The sequence below is a fragment of the Bufo gargarizans genome, chromosome 2, assembly GCF_014858855.1.
Source record: "Bufo gargarizans isolate SCDJY-AF-19 chromosome 2, ASM1485885v1, whole genome shotgun sequence".
In the NCBI taxonomy this organism is placed as follows: Eukaryota; Metazoa; Chordata; class Amphibia; order Anura; family Bufonidae; genus Bufo; species Bufo gargarizans.
The window spans coordinates 172,964,089-172,980,244 of NC_058081.1; the positions used below are offsets into that span (position 1 = coordinate 172,964,089).

Here is a 16,156-nt window from a genome sequence, read left to right on the forward strand (position 1 = left end):
GCAAAAAAGTGTCATACATATGGTATCGCCGTACTCAGGAGAAGTTGGGCAATGTGTTTTGGGGTATCTTTTTACATATAACCATGCTGGGTGAGAGAAATATCTCTCTAAAATGACAACTTTGTATAAAAAAATGGGAAAAGTTGGCTTTTAGAGAGATACTTCTCTCACCCAGCATGGGTATATGTAAAAATACACCCCAAAACACGTTGCCCTACTTCTTTTGAGTACGGCGATACCACATGTGTGACACTTTTTTGCAGCCTAGGTGGGCAAAGGGGCACAAATTCTAAAGAGCACCTTTAGGATTTCACAGGGCATTTTTTACACATTTGGATTTCAAACTACTTCTCACGCATTAGGGCCCCTAAAATGACAAGGCACTATAACTACCCCACAAGTGACCCCATTTTGTAAAGAAGACACCCCAAGGTATTTCGTGATGGGCATAGTGAGTTCATGGAAGTTTTTATTTTTTGTCACAAGTTAGTGGAATATGAGACTTTGTAAGAATAAAAAAAAATCATAATTTTCCGCTAACTTGTGACAAAAAATAAAAACTTCTATGAACTCACTATGCCCATCAGCGAATACCTTAGGGTATCTACTTTCCGAAATGGGGTCATTTGTGGGGTGTTTCTACTGTCTGGGCATTGTAGAACCTCAGGAAACATGACAGGTGCTCAGAAAGTCAGAGCTGCTTCAAAATGCGGAAATTCACATTTTTGTACCATAGTTTGTAAACGCTATAACTTTTGCGCAAACCAATAAATATACACTTATTGAATTTTTTTTATCAAAGACATGTAGAACAATAAATTTTGAGAAAAATGTATATAGAAATGTAGTTTTATTTGAAAAATTTTACAACTGAAAGTGAAAAATGTCATTTTTTTGCAAAAAAATCGGTAAATTTCGAATAATAACAAAAAAAGTAAAAATGTCAGCAGCAATGAAATACCACCAAATAAAAGCTCTATTAGTGAGAAGAAAAGGAGGTAAAATTTATTTGGGTGGTAAGTTGTATGACCGAGCAATAAACCGTGAAAGTAGTGTAGTGCCGAATTGTAAAAAGTTCTCTGGTCATTAAGGGGGTTTAAGCTAGGGGAGCTGAGGTGGTTAAAGGGAGTCTGTCACCACCCTATGGCCATATAGAGCGCTTACATTGTCCTATAGCACACCTATACATGAATGTAATGGTACCTTTGTTATTTTCTTTACACTTGCAAAAGGTGGAAAGACTAAGTTTAATTAATCTGCAAATGAGCACTCGCAAGTGCCCAGGGGCGTCGTTCACTGTGTTGGAGCCAAGGCCACTCTGCCTTTTTTCATTTTTTCCCCGCCCCAGCCTCTGCCCGCCCTCCTATTCCCTTGCGTCATCCTTTGGTCCGGCCGAAATCCCAAGCCTGTGCACTGCCTCGCCGGGCCTGAGCATGCGCATTGCGATGCCCATTGTGGGCACGGCATCGCTTTTGCTACTGCGCATGAGCCGGAAAACGCCACATTGCCGCAGGTTTTGCGCCGTTTGCCGGCGCATGCACAGTTGTTAAGCAATGCCATGCCAACAATGGGCATCGCAGTGTGCATGCCCCGGCCTGGCGAGGCAGTGCGCAGGCACGGGATGTCGGCCGGACCGAATGATGAAGGGAATAGGAGGGTCGGCATAGGCAGAGGCTGGGGCGGGGAAACAATGAAAAAGGCAGAGCGGTCTGGGCTCGAACACAGTGAACGCCGCCCCTGGGCACTTGCGAGTGCTCATTTGCAAATTGCAGATTGTTTTTTCCACCTTCTGCAAGTGTAAAGAAAAATACAAAGGTACCATTACATTCATGTATAGGTGTGCTATAGGACAATGTAAGTACTGTATATGGCCATATGGGGGTGACATGGGGGTGGCCATATGTTTGGTGGGTAACATATACCTATTTTTTGTGTGAGGTACACCTGCACTGCATCCGTCACAGGGAAATTAATATAGTTAATCAGTCTGTTAGTTCGGTGGGTGACCTCAAAGAATGAGGAGAGCATCAAATAAGGGACGTGGCCTCGGTCATGATGCTGCTGGTGTTGGTGGAGCTCCTGTTGCAGGAAGAGGACGTGGCCGAACTATGCCAGCTAAACCCCCAAAGGAAACGCCTTCCTCAGGTGCCCGTAGGTGACAGAACATTCAGTGTTATTTTGTAGGCCCGAATACTGGTGCAGGAATGGTGAGGCCAGAACAAGTAGAGGCGGTAGTAGATTGGATGGCTGACAGTGCCTCCAGTTCCTTCACATTGTCTCCCACCCAGTCCCCTACTGAAAGTGCAGAGTTGGCACCTGCAGCCCATGGACATCTGTCTTTCACCTCAACCCCTTGCAAACCAGCCAAGCAGTCTGAGCCCCAGGTCATGCAGCAGTCTCTTATGCTTTTTGATGACTCTGCTAGCAAGGTTTCCGTGGGCCATCCACTTAGCCCTGCCCCAGAAGTGGAAGAGATTGAGTGCACTGATGCCCAACCACTTATGTTTCAGGATGTCTAATGGGAGGACCACTGCAGCACATCTCTGATGATGACGAAACAAGCAAGCTGCGGCTTTCTGCAGTGTGCAGACCGGCAAGGAGTGCAGGGGTGAAGAGTGGGTGGAGGATGATGAGGTCCTAGACCCCACATGGAATCAAGATCATGCGAGTGGCATGTGCAGTTCGGAGGAAGAGATGGTGGTCACTCAGCGCCAGCCGCACAGCAAAAGAGGGAACAGGGTGCAAAAGCAGAATGGCCGTCTCCTAGCCAGTACGCCTGCTACTGCCCACCGCATCCAGGGAGCCTGAAGTGTGGCATAAATGTTCTAAACCTGAGCACCACCTGCATGACCAGGCATCTAAATGCAAAGCATGAGCTGCAGTGGAGTACACACCTCAAAAACCACAAAAGATCGCAGGCTCCTCCTGCTCCCTCTTTTGCTGCAGTCTCTGCCTCTTCCTCCCCCTCTGGAGTGACAATGGCACCTGCCACCCCGCAAACAGAGGATGTGGCAGCAACAGCACCACCTCCACCACGCATCTTCACACTGTCCCATGGAACCTTTCAGCTGTCCATCCCCCAAACACTGGAGAAAGAGAGGAAGTACCCCCCTACCCACCAGCGATCCCTGGCCTTGAATGCCAGCATTTCCAAATTCCTGGTCTTTGAAATGCTGTCATTCCGTCTGGTGGAGGCGGAGACTTTTAAAAACCTTATGGCGGTGGCTGTCCCACAGTACGTGGTTCCCAGCCGCCACTATTTTTCCAGACGAGCCATCCCCGCCCTGCATAACCAAGTGGCGGACAAAATCAGGTGTGCACTGCGCAACGCAGTCTGTGGCGAGGTCCACATAACCACCGATACGTGGACCACTAAGTACGGACAGGAACGTTATATGTCCCTAACTACAAACTGGGTAAATACAGTGGCGGCTGGGCCTGAGGCGGATAGCAGTTTGGCGCATGTCCTTCCACCACGAGGATTGCAGGACGTTTCTCGTTGCCTCCTCCTCTGGTCAGGGTAACACCTTAACCACCAACTTCAGCACAGTCAGGGGAAAACGACAGCAGGCTGTTTTGAAACTCATTGTTTTGGGGGGAAAACCCTGCACCACGCAGGAGCTGTGGATGGGCATGGAACAACAGACCGATGAGTGGTTGGTGGCGCTGAGCCTCAAGCCTGGCCTGGTGGTGTGGGCGATAACGGGCGAAATCTCGTAGCAGCTCTGGGCCTAGCCAGTTTGACGCACATCCCTTGTCTGGCGCATGTGCTGAATTTGGTGGTGCAGAGGTTCCTGAAAAATTACCCTGATATGTCAGAGCTGCTGCGGAAAGTGCCGGCCTTCTGTGCGCGCTTTCGGTGTTCTCACCCTGCTGCTCGCCTGCAGCCTAACTTCGGTCTTCCTGCTCACCGCCTCATATGCAACGTACCCACCAGGTGGAACTCCACCTTGCACATGCTGGAGAGACTGTGCGAGCAGCAGGCGATAGTGGAGTGTCAGCTGCAGCACGCACGGGTGAGTCGCTCTGCGGAACAGCACCACTTCCACCACGTCTACCGCCTCCTCAACCCCCTACTCCACTTCGACCTCCGCCTCCTAGTTCAAGATTATATATTTTTTTATATTTTATGTTATTTTAAAGGGAGTCTGTCACCTCCATATGGCCATATACAGTGCTTACATGGCTCTGTAGCACACCTATACAGGATTGTAACGGTACCTTTGTTCTTTTCTTTAGACTTGCACCAGCAGGAAAAACGAAGTTTAATTCATATGCAAATGAGCACTCGCAAGTGCCCAGGGGCGGCGTTCACTGTGTAGGTGCCCAGACTGCTCTGCCTTTTCACTTTACTCCTCCCCAGTCTCTGCCTTTGCCCGCCCTCCAAGTCTCTTGCCTCATCGATAGGTCCGGACTTGGAGGGCGGGCAAAGGAAGAGACTGGGGAGGAGTAAAGTGAAAAGAAGGCAGAGCAGCCTGGGCACCTACACACTAAACGCCGCCCCTGGGCACTTGCGAGTGCTCATTTGCATATGACTTAAACTTAGTTTTTCCTGCTGGTGCAAGTCTAAGGGCCGCTTCACACGAGCGGATGCCGTGCGTGGCATCCGCTCCGTGAAAGAGTGCCAAGACCCGATGCAGACTGCAGAGGCACGGAGCAGTAACATGACTGTTAATGCTCCGTGCCTCTCTGTGATCTCTTTACTACGAAATCACAGTGACAACTGTGATTTCGTAGTAAAGAGATCACAGAGAGGCACGGAGCATTAACAGTCATGTTACTGCTCCGTGCCTCTGCAGTGGGTCTTGGCACTCTTTCACGGAGCGGATGCCACGCACGGCATCCGCTCGTGTGAAGCGGCCCTAAAGAAAAGAACAAAGGTACCGTTACAATCCTGTATAGGTGTGCTACAGAGCCATGTAAGCACTGTATATGGCCATATGGAGGTGACAGACTCCCTTTAAGTAATTCCCCTATCCATGTTTGTTTGCAGGGTAATTGTCCTGCTCTTACCCCCATTTTGAAGCCCTCTAGCCCTTACTACGACTATTTTACAGCCATTTTAGTGCACCAAAATTCAGGTCCCCATTGACTTCAATGGGGTTCGAGTTTGGGTCCTGAACCCGAACTTTGACCCGAAGTTCGGCCGAACCTGGCGAACCCGAACATCCATGGTTCCGCTCATCCTTAGGCCTCATGCACACGACCATTGTTTTGGTCCGCATCCCATCCGTATTTGCGGCTTGGATGCGGACCCATTCACTTCAATGGGGCCGCAAAAGATGCTGACAGCACTCCATGTTCTTTCCGCATCTGTTGTTCCGTAACGTGGTGCGCAAAAAAAAATATAACCTGTCCTATTCCTGTCCATTTTGCGGACAAGAATAGGCAGTTATATTAATGGCTGTCCACGCCGTTCTGCAAATTGCGGAACGCACACGGATGCCATCCGTGTTTTGCAGATCCACAATTTGCGGACCACCAAACACACAACGGTCGTGTGCATGAGGCCTTAGTTGTTTCCACTGAGGAAGGAGCAAGCAAGACCTAACTATTGGGGAGATGGTCTTTATTAATAAATTGACATACTGCAGATTTCTAGTCCGCACCACGGGTTAACTTTAGGGTTGCCACTAGGGATGACTGAATCGACTTCTGATGAAACATCCGAAGTCGATTTGCATAAAACTTTGTTCCAATACTGTACAGAGCAGGAGCTAATACAATATTAGAATGTATTGACTCAGATGAGCCGAAGTTATTGCTTCGTGAACTCTCGTGAGACTTCGGGTAATAACTTCATAAATTAATTTGTACTTTAAAAAACCATTTCCCAAACTCAGGTTCTGTTCCAAGTGGTACAAATTAATTTATGAAGTTATTACCCAAAGTCTTTCAAGACTTCGCAAAGCAATAACTTCGGCTCATCGGAGCCAATACATTCTAATACTGTATGGAGCTCCTACTCCGTACAGTATTGGAAAGAAGTTTTATGCAAATCGACTTCGGATGTTTCATCCAAAGTCGATTCGCTCATCCCTTGTTGCCACTAGTGTTGATCACGAATATCCGAATTGCGAATTTTTATCGTGAATATCGGCACTTCGAGAATTTGCGAATATTTTGAATATAGTGATATATATTTGTAATTATGATCCCTCCCTGCTTGTGGGCCAATGAGAAGGCTGCAATCTTTCCTTTAGGAGTAGTGTTGATTGAGAATTTTCGTTAAAAGAAATGCAAATGTTTATTGTGAATTTTTCAATTGCCGATTTCCGCAATCAAGAAAATAATGACTGGAGATAACGAATTCTCGAATATATGGCGAATATTCGCCTAAATCTTCGCAAAATATCACAAATTCAAATTATGCCCTGATTCATAAAGGAATCGCTCACTAGTATTCGCTTTATAAGACACGTGGTTATTTGCCCCCCACTTTTGGGGGGGGTACGTGTTATAAAGCAAAAAAAACGGTAACACAAGAGGGTGGGGAACTAATGAGTGCTCCACAATGGAAGTGCTTATTAGTAGCAGTCTGTACAAGAAAATACCAGCAATTAACATTACTGGTAGAAAAATAATTACCGCCACCAGCAGGGCCACTAAAATACTGTCCAGGTGGCAACCCTAGTCAAGTTACAAAGTGTGAATTGCATTTGTGAAAATCTCCTCCACTTTGCTGATACTGTACAACACTATTTGCCGCCTTTAATGCGATGACACAGTAAGGGGGTCCATCATTACATTCACCAGCCTTCCTTTACCTCATTACAGCGTCAAAAACCCAGTAACACATATGGTAAAGAAGGCGGTGCCCTGAAGCAAAATGGACGCCGAAGCGCCCTGGCGCGTGTCACGTGACTCATATGAGCAACTGTCGCAATCCAGGGCTCGCTTTTCCGCTTCTCTGTTGTGTCATAATAGTGTCGCGAGAGGAAGGGAAGAGCCTCAGTTTCTCGGGCCGAGGACGACTCTTATCTAGGCTGGCACGGGCCTCGGTGGACGGGGGCTGCTGTCGAGCGAGTGCCCCCCCTTCCTCCGGCTCTTCTCGCCCATTCTTCGGGGAGAACGGTAAAGAATCCGAGAAGCTTATAAGCCAAAGGAGCCTTCCCATCCCCCCGCCGGGGGTAGAGCCAAGCGATCGGCCCCTTTGGGTGGGGAAGGAAGCTGCGGGGGGTCGGATTGTGGCCGGCTACGGCAGGCGGAGGAATGATCCAGGCCGCGGACTGCTGACCGTGATCGGTAAGGACACCCGGTGCGTCTACAGCCGGGGCTGGGAGCGTGGGCGAGGAGGTTCCTGGGTGGGGGAGGGGGGTATTTACATCTCGCACTATTAACCCCTTGGTCTCTGGGGCTTGTGGCTGTCATAGAGCTGGAGCCCTGTGAGGTGGGTGCCATTCTGCCCAGTCACCCACCTCCAGTGCTTGGTTAGACATCTATATAGCTTGTGTATGAGGCACTGTTCACACTATGGTGTTTTCGATGGCCTGGCTGCTGTCAGAAATACCCAAAAGTCCAACACGTCCTGTTTACTGGGAACAAGGCGCTGTTCACACTGGCATCATGGCTTCCGGATTTGCAAGCTCCTTGACGGGTCTGTTATGGCGGCGTTCTGCCTCCCCCGTTGATATGGGTAATGTACACTAATAAAAGTGCTGGCACGTACTTCATATGTTATCAGAAGCCACAGTACAGCGATCCTACTCGCTGCTGGATTCTGAGCAAGTGACCTGATAATCCGGAATACTTGGTAATCCGGCACGTGCGTTTTCCAGTAAGCGATATAGCACATGCTGGCTTACGTCACTTCTACCCAGAGCTGCCAGGAGGAGTAGTCAGAGCCACAGACTGACCGAATAAAGTGCAGTTATGCTGGATTCTCCAGGTAACGGCGGCGTGGCTTTCTTATGGCGTGGTACGTAACGCCTTGTGTGGCCAGCTTTATATTGCTCATAATGTATCATATGGGGGGGGGGGGCAGAAAAAAAACTCTTAATTCTCAATGTGAAACACAAAAACAGATAGTATTCCTGTGGATTTATCCGATTACTTCTCTAGTTGAGCGGAGGACGCGGGACCTCCGATATCTTGTATAGTGGGGGTCCCGCCCAGTGATCTTATTTATCGGCACTTATTCCCTATTGTGTCCTTCCCTATAAGTGTTGATTATGGAAAAACTTCCTTAGAGGGGTTGTCTGGTTTCAAGAGGAAATTGGACAATCTAGAGGATCAACGGAGGTGGTGCGGTATTTAACGTGCGACTCTGCCATTAACAGTACACACCCACCGGACAGTGCGGCCGTCTCAGCCGTGCAGTACTCAACTGCAGCATGGCCGTGCCCTGTGGTCATACCCTAATAAAGAACAGATGACTACCTGACAGATCCTCCTCCGGTTCTCCCAGCCGGGCTGTGATGTCATGTCCATACCATGTGACCGCTGCAGCCAATCACTGGCCTCTTCAGTGCACCGCTGCAGCCAAGAAAACGTAGCCTGACCAAGAGAACTGGAGGGGGAATCATTTACTCTTTATAAGGCCTCATGACCACGACCGTATGTATTTAGCGATCCGCAAAAAAAACGGATCTGCAAAAAATACGGACGTCATCCGTGTGCATTCCGTATTTTGCAGATCGTAACAGCTGACCCTTCATAGAACTGTACTATCCGTTCATGTGCGTGAGGCCTTGCAGGTCAGTCAACTGAGTTTTCCGATTTCCTCCTGAAATGTGACAACCCCTCTGTCTGTTGCATCATCGATCAGTGAGAAATGTAGCACTACTGCTATGTGTTCCTCAGACTTTACTGTAGTGTTTATAGGGGTATTCCGATTGCCAAGTTATCCCCTATCCTGTTAGAATGGAGGGGGTCTAGCTGCGGCTACCCCCGCTGTAATGAGTGGAGCGTCACATCATTCATCTCTATGGGGCTTCCTGGAATAGCAGAGCCCTGTGCTCATCTGTCTACAGTGGAGATGAAAGGTGCAGCAGTGACCTGCCACCCCATTTCCAAGGGCTACAGGGTTTCCGTTCTTGTTGTCATTAGGGAAATGGATAGGTGATTAATTTTATCAACCGGAATACCCCTTTAACTATCTGTGTGTTGAAACGTATGTATAACGGTGCCCATAAACAGTGGTCACTGGGGAAGTCCTTCCGTCAGATATCTTGTAATGATCCTGTTTTTTCTCCTCTGGAGGTGTCTACACCAGAACCGGCTAATGGACCCCCTAGGATCTATGGAAGCAGCCCTGGTGTCCAGCTCCAGTAGTAGTACGTGCAGAATGCCGACTGTGGGATTCTTTGCATACATCCTTATATACACATATCCTGTACCGTGCAGGGGTTATTTTCTCCCTGCCCAGTGCCTCAGAGGCCACGTGTGGATGGCGACTCCCAGTGACCATCATCATGGAGCTGGTTGCAGAGGTACACAGGTTATGATTAAGGACCATGTTAACCGTCCATGGTGGTGGGTGTAGATACATGCTGTACGAACAGCCGTGTGGATTTACCGGTGTGCTGGTTGCAGAGGTACACTGGTTTCTCCAGGACGTTTCCACGATTACTGTGTCGTCCGTTTTACTGCTATACATACATATCACAGAGATCGGACATGCCCATGCGATTTCATACTTGGAGCCTGGAGTGATTGACAGCCAGGCTAATGCTGTACTGGCTGGGTTTTGATCCAGTCTGTTTAACCCTGTAGATGCCATGGCCTATAGCGACCACGCCATCTAAGGTGTTTGACAGCGGGTGGCGGCTCCCTCTGTCAGCCCATTGGTGCCCCTACAATGACATTATGGAGTGACTTCAGGTTCTAGTTACACAAGCGAAGTTCATATAGAACGGACAGCGCAAGGACTAAATTCTGACACGTTATAATTGATGGGAACGTTCACATCTGCAGTGTCCCTCCTGTGATGCTCTCTGCATGGACTGACAGCCCAACGTGCATTCCTTTGGTCCTATTTTCACACTAGACTCAATGGTTCCACAAAACAAAAAAACGGACCACACGTCTGGTCTTTTCTTTTAATAACTTCCCACAGCTGTGATTTTGCTACAGTGGATCAGTGTAGTTTAGCTCAATTCGGGCTCATGCACACGACCGCAAAAAATTCAGATGACGTCCGTGTGCATTCCGTATTTCACGGAATAGCTGGCCCCTAATAGAACAGTACTATTCTTGTCTGAAATGCGGACAATAATAGGATATGTTAATATTTGTTTTTGCGGTATGGACATACGAAATGCACACGGAGTAACTTCTGTTTTTTTTTGCGTACCCATTGAAGTGAATGTTTACGCATACGGTCCGCAAAAAAAATGGAACGGACACAGAAAGAAAATCAAGTGTGCGTGAGCCCTTAGGCTGGGAGAGAAAAGTGGTTTCAGTCACCCCCGTTCATCTAGGAAGAGGCTTTCTCTCCTGCTGTGACCAGGATTACCGCTGGCCCTTTTTCTGAATTATGTTCAGACCCATACTGATTAAGGCTCCATTCACACGTCCGCAAATGGGTCCGCATCCGTTCCGCAATTTTGCAGAACTGGTGCGGACCCATTCATTCTCTATGGGGACAGAAAAGATGCGAGCAGCACTCCGTGTGCTATCCGCATTTCCAGGCTTCGGCCCTGAACTTCCGGTCCGCGGCTCCGCAAAAAATAGAACATGTCCTATTCTTGTCGACAATTGCGGACAAGAATAGGCAGTTCTATGGGGGGGGTATCGGCCGGGTGTATTGCAGATCCGCAATGCACTACGGACGTGTGAATGGACCCTAATATACATCTCCTAGATGAATATATATGGGTTTATGTTGTGTCCTGTCTGTACGTCCTAAGCAGCCACCCCAATCTTGTGTCCAGGCGGCTGAATGTTTGCAGACTTGCCATGTCATTTAGGTAGATGGAAGTTAAAGGTCCCTTCTGAATTCATGCGCTGTGCCTAAGATGCAGCACTTAAACATGGCTGACATGTACAACATCTCAAGGCACATGTGCTGTTGCCTAATTTGGCATAAAAACGCTCTGTCGGTGTTCAGAGCAGTGGATAAAGCTGGTTGTAAAGCCTCATTCACACCTCAGTGTTTCACGGACGTGTGCTGTACGTGTTCTCCACCGACAGCGCACGTACCCATTCATTTTAATTTATGTATTCACACATCAGTGTTATAGCACGGTCCGTGGATTCGTGTTTTTAGCACGGATGCGTGCTCTATTTTGTCCGTGTTCACAGAGCCATCACTCCCATTACAGTCTATGGGTCCGCGAAAACCTCGGATGCCATGTGGGTTTCACGGATCATTAGGAAGAGATGCTTTGAAAATAATTTTTCAGCTGTTCAGTGAAATACGGACAGCAAAAAAGGAACAGCTTCACGGATGCATCACTGACCACCTTCTCACGGATTTGAACACGGTCGTGACTGAGGCTTAGGGCAGGGTTCACATCTTCGTTGCAGTCTCCATAGTAGATTCGGTCAAATTAGATGGAGAGAATATAGCACTGCATACTGTACTGGTTCTCTCCTCATAATGGCCGACACCTTGCCAGACCTGACTGACTCCATTGTAACAGCTGATCGGTGGGTGTACCCGGGGTCGGACCCCCCATCGATCTGATGTTGATGTGCCATCCTAAGGATAGACTATCGATATTTAAAAACAGTTTTCAGGCCTAACAATGTTGATTACCTATCCTCAAGATATCTCAGCAATATGAGCTCCTGTTGCACCTTATTGCTCCCGAGGCTCTGCACCTTTTCCCTCCTGGCTGTGCCCCCACCTTGGTCCAGCAGGGCCACGCTTTAAAAAAGACGCCTTAACTGCCTGGCCCGGTCAGACAAAGGTGGGGCACAGCCAGGAAGGAAAAGAAGCTGAGCCTGCGCCAAACAGTGCCGTGAATGCGCAATCGCTAAACTTCAGGGCCAGGCATGAGTACTTTACTGCCTGGCCTTGTTATTCAAAGCGCCTGGGAAGGAAAAGGAGCGCAGCCAGGTGCACCGACACCGCCTTTGTTGCACCCAGATGCTAATTAGCATAAAATAAATTTTTCTACAAAAATTACAAAACATGTTCTATATGTGGATAATGAGACCAGGAGATACTGTTATAATTTCTAGAAACTGTAAGGGGGGGGGGGGGGGGGGAGACACACACAGACCATAAATTGAGGATTAGAATTCTAAGTTTGGGACTGATCTGAGGCTAGATGATTTAACAGTGGGAGAAGATATAAGCTCCTGTTACCTCTAGACCTCTATTACTATCCCCCGTGTCGTTGAGCGAGACGTTCTAGAGGTGTACTTCTACGAGAAGTCGGGCAGTAAATGGCAGCATGTTATTTGCTGATATATGCCTGTGCTCTGCATTGCTAATTTTCAGGTTCTGATCATTGTCTCTGGGATGCGTGAAGGGAAATTTACAAGAAGAGCTGTGTAATCGTCTGTTATAATGACAGATTTTTATGACTTGTAGGAAGACGTCGGAGTAGCACTTCTAATGTAAGGAGGAGACAGGGGTCTTCATCATGGAATGGGAATTCGGTCATAAATTGCAACAGGAGCACATTGCAAACAATGGAGATCTGTAATAATGATGCTCGCTATAAAGAATAGCTGTAATCCTCCCTGAGTAAAGTCAATCAGACTGACTTATGACGCCATTCTTTAAAGGGCAGCAATCGCTTTTTTATTTCTAATGGAAACAACTTATTCATTTTTCAATTATATCCTAGAGATGATTGAATCGATCCATCTCATCAACAGGGCTTCTTCACTTGTGGGGGTCCCTGCAGGTGGAGAAGCACCCACCTGCCACTAGATTGACAGAGCTGGACTTTTAGCCTAAGGCCTCTTGCACACGACTGTTGTTGTGTTCCGTTCCGCAAAATGGGGTTCCGTTGTTCCGTGATCCGTTTCCGTGTGTCTTCCTTTTATTTTTGGTGGATCACCAGACATGAAGAAAAGTAAAAAAAAAAATCTAAGACAGGTTTGACATGCAAATGATGGGGAAAAAACGGACGCGGATGACAATCTTGTGTGTCTCCGTGTTTTTTTAGCGGTCCTATTGACTTGAATGGGTCCGCATGTTTTCCGCGAAAATAATAGGACAGGTTATATTTTTTTGACGGACTGGAACCACGGATCACGGACGCTGATGACAAACGGTGCATTAGCTGAGTTGACGCTGATGACAAACGGTGCATTAGCTGAGTTTTCAACTGACCCATTGAAAGTCAATGGGTCCGCAGAAAATCTCGAAAAACGGCACAACGGACACGGAATAAAACAACGGTTGTGTGCATAAGGCCTAACCCTAACAATTTCCAGCCTGCACAGACGCTGGTCTGAAGCAGACCCTCCACCCTTGTTCTGCTAATAGAACAGCTTAATGTCTATCTAGTGGCAGGTGGGCACATCTTCACCTGTAGGGACGGACCCTCACTTCCTTAATTTGGCAACTAATAGGCCAGCCATATGCACTGAATGCTCTTTCAGCCGACAGCTACTCCTGCCACCTCGCCGTACGCGCACATGCATGCTCTGTGAATGTGAGTGGGCATGTGCTCTGAATGGGTAGAGGGTAATAAGCTGGTGCCAGACTCCTCTAGCAGCTACTTATTTCCGTGAGAACAAAAGGAACTGGGCATGTTGAAATTCAGCTGCCCCATCCTTCTCTCCCCCCAGCAGCTGCCATTAATGGGATCTGTCGCTACTTTCGTTGGACACCTCCATATTTTTACTAGCAGTAGTGCAGTAATATACACTGTTCTCCCATAATTCTATATGGAGGCAGGTCTTCCAATAGTGAGCGGATTGCCCGAGGGCCGGATGATGCTGAGTAGATAGAGGACCACCTCTTAAAACTGGAAGTACACTTTAATACTCTCATAAATATAATTGATTGAGCTTGACTGCTGCAATGCTGCTTTTCCGTAGACCGCTTGGCGACTGGGGAAGCTCTGCCTAACTCATATAGCCTTTCATGTACCATTGCCTGACAGGAGGCTGATAATGATGTGATTTTATTCATACTGTAAACTGAGTTTGAATCCCGTTTTCTTTGTTGGAAATGCCTCCGATGATATTCAGTCTAAGCTGGAAAAGGGAGCTTACTGCAAGAAAATCCGTAGCGTTAACCGGCCTGTGTCGCCGGGCCTCTATTTGACCGGCCTGTGTCGCCGGGCCTCTATTTGACCACACGTGTAAACTAGGCCTGCACAATATATTGCAATCGCAATAAATCGCCATATCGCAATCGGCAATTGGCCGACCCAAAAATGCTGCAATTGTATTACCATATTTTGCGCTTTATAAGACTAACTTTTTTCCCCAAAAAAGTTGGGAGAAAATGGCAGTGTGTCTTATAAAGTGATGGTTGACTTTTTGCGTGGCTGACACGGATGTATCGCCGGCCGCGCTGTGCGTCAGTTACAGTGCGGGGAGGGAGGAGGGGCTGGAGGCAAGTTTGTTATTTTAATGAACAAATGTTCTTCTATTTCTCTGTTCTGTGCAGTGCTATTAAGAAAATGGCAAGTTTAGTATTTTGTACTTTTGCAGTAATGCAAATATGTTATTTAATTTAGTAAAAGAGGTTTTATTTTGAAAAACACTGTGCATTTCAGTTCTTGAGTTAAGCATAACTACATTTCAGCATTATCAGTAATTTGTGTGTGCTTTTGCCTTGAAAATCCAAGCAAATAGACCTCTAGCACAATTCCCTTAAAATATCGCATTGCATACCGTTATCGCAATTTTTAGGGCCCTAATCGCAATCGCACAAAATTCCCATATCGTGCAGCCCTAGTGTAAACCTTCAGCAGTATAATGCTTTTGGCACTTATACAGTCTCCCAGATGTTCCCTATTGACCCTCCACCTCAAATGTGTCTACCATTTTGGTGCAAAAGCCACATGTGTTTTAGACAACTTTTTTGACATGCTTGAGAAGAGGCCGTGGTCTAAAATGTGACTTTTTGCTCTTAATTTCTGGAAAAAATTTGAAAAAAAACAAGACCACTAACACAGGGAGGCAGTGTATAGATTTGTGATCATTCTCCTCCATTGTCTACATGTCTACCCTGTCTTAGACCTCGTTCACATTTCTGTGTCCGTTTGACGACCATGGAAAATCTGTCCGTGTTTCATGCGTGAAGACTCCATGTGACCATATTTTGCCCTCTGTGTGTCCTCCGTATTCCAAGCTAAAAATTACCTTCCAGCGCATCTCCTATCAATAGTCCATGAAACACTGGCAGAACACGGAAACCATAGACCCATAGGGGGAGATTTATCAAACTGGTGTAAAGTAGAACCGGCTTAGTTGCCCATAGCAACCAATCAGATTCCACCTTTCATTTTCCAGAGGAGCTGTGAAAAATGAAAAGTGGAATCTGGTTGCTATGGGCAACTAAGCCGGTTTCCCTTCACTACAACTTCCAGCATGATCTGCATCACAGACCAAAGTAGTGCATGTCTCTGTTTCCACTGACCCACGGTCTGTGGAGAACCACGGATGTATGAACAAAGACATTAAAATCAATAGGTACGTGTGCTGTGCCTGATAGCTTGCGTCAGTGAAAAAAGGAAATGTGGGCGAGGCCTCATTCCTAGTAAATATGGACCAATGTTTAAGGCCGCTGTCACAGTCAGTGTTCAGTCAGTGTTTGATCAGTGATTTTGAGCCAAAACCAACAAGAAGTCAAAAATCGTTCCTTTATACCAGGGATGCTCAACCTGCCGCCCCCCAGCTGTTGCCAAACTAGAACTGCCAGCATGCCTGGACAGCCTACAGCTATTGGGGCATGCTGGGAGTTGTAGTATGGCAACAGCTGGAGGGCCGCAGGTTGAGCATCCCTGCTTTCCACCAGATCTCTGTGTAGCCTCCACACTGACTGTGTGAAAGCGGCCCTATACTCCAATATATAGTTATATAAACAGTCATGCATAACCGTTTCTTGTCATAACCTAGGACTGAAGTCAAACCAAGACCTGATTGCCCCTGAGGTTGACAGGGATCCCAGTCTGAGAATTTGTCCGGTTGTTTTTTGCGTAGTGACAGGAAGGTTCCTTTTAAATCAGTGTTCCCCTGATTGTGGCTTTCCAGCTGTTGCAGAACTACAACTCCCATCATTCCCTGACAACCTATG

The 16,156-nt window shown here is 47.4% G+C and overlaps 1 protein-coding gene across 5 annotated transcripts in view; it reads left to right on the plus strand.

Annotated features, from left to right (window-relative positions):
• Positions 1–7,106: 7,106 nt before the first annotated feature.
• Positions 7,107–16,156, plus strand: part of RNF111 (ring finger protein 111) — a 61,796-nt gene continuing 52,746 nt past the window's right edge. For 4 of the 5 annotated variants that reach the window (XM_044279708.1, XM_044279710.1, XM_044279711.1 and 1 more), the window contains exon 1: positions 7,107–7,245. The gene's annotated coding sequence lies outside the window, so the exon portion shown is untranslated. Of the gene's footprint in view, positions 7,259–16,156 lie in introns of all 5 variants that reach the window. The other variant, XM_044279709.1, reaches the window with a different exon arrangement.